This window comes from Juglans regia, chromosome 3 (genome assembly GCF_001411555.2).
Source record: "Juglans regia cultivar Chandler chromosome 3, Walnut 2.0, whole genome shotgun sequence".
NCBI lineage: Eukaryota > Viridiplantae > Streptophyta > Magnoliopsida > Fagales > Juglandaceae > Juglans > Juglans regia.
Window position 1 is genome coordinate 7,067,139 of NC_049903.1, and position 1,194 is coordinate 7,068,332.

General features: G+C 33.1%; 1 long non-coding RNA gene across 1 annotated transcript; it reads right to left on the bottom strand.

Moving 5' to 3' along the window:
* Positions 1-243: 243 nt before the first annotated feature.
* On the bottom strand, positions 244-902 carry LOC118348071. Its single transcript, XR_004801217.1, has 3 exons — positions 718-902; positions 350-430; positions 244-258 (listed from the first exon to the last, which is right to left on the bottom strand). It is a non-coding gene; the product is annotated as an uncharacterized LOC118348071 (long non-coding RNA).
* Between the last annotated feature and the right edge of the window lie 292 nt (positions 903-1,194).

Genomic DNA, 1,194 nt, shown 5'->3' on the forward strand with positions numbered 1-1,194 from the left:
GTATAGATATTTCTAAGTAGGTATGAGTGTGTATGATCAGGAACTTAATACAAGGTAAGTGGCTATTTAAGATATGCCAATATCGCCTACTGTAATCCAGAAACAAAAATAACGTCAGATAGAAATTTAAAATCAAAGGAACCAATAAATCAAAGAATACATGCATGACAACAGGAAATCAAATGAAACATGCACCAACCCCAACACAGATGTCAGTATAACATGGAGGTGAACTTTAATATTTCTCATACTTAGCTTCTGGTGTACAAAAAATGAGCAATCCCTCAATGCAAAGAGCTAAAAATGGTTAAAGATTCATGAACATAAAAATTAGAAAAGGACAATTTACCTGGGGTCAGGTCAGGGAAAGAATGCTCAATAAAACGTGTTGCAGCCTGATAATTCAAGGTAGTAGAGGGTCGAAGTGGTGCTGGAAGAAAAAATTGAAAATCATGCAATCAGTTAAGAGGAAAATAAACTACAGCCAACACAAGAATATTGTCATTAGAAAATGAGATTCTAAAAAAAATCAAATTTGAGCATATGATAGTATGCTCTGCATATTAAATGACCCAGCCCAGTCACTTTCATCTTAAAATAAAGTAAAATCTTCATAGTAAGATTAGGAGTGCCCTTGTACTTGCAGCACCATTCACGATGACATTTTAAGATGAAAAATTTACAACAAATGTCAAAATTTCAAAGAAACAAATGTACCTTTACTCAAGTCTATGAACCTCTCTAGTTTGTCCTGATACAAGCTTATCTTTCCTACATCACATGGGCAGGGGAAAAAACAGTTTAGCAAGACCTAACGTCAAAAGTTCAAAATAGTTTGAATCAAACAATCAAATCCAAAAAGCAAATTATACAAGTGCAAATAATGAGCCCTTTATCTCCCAAATGTATAGACCAACAGAGAAACCAGAGCATTATGATAACCATACTCTAACCAGATATGTCAATCGAATCATTACACTCATTCGATATCATTCGTTACCTATCATGGCACATTTTTTTTTTTTATAAGTAGCTATCATATAAGGGGATTACTTCGGTAAAACAGTGAAGTATGACATTAAAGCAAACAAACAATCATATTCAAGAGTTTAGAGGTAATTAAAGATAAAAGGCACTAAAAGTTTTCAAAGGAAAAAGCAACATACTTGGACCATTTCACTAACAAAGTTAAAT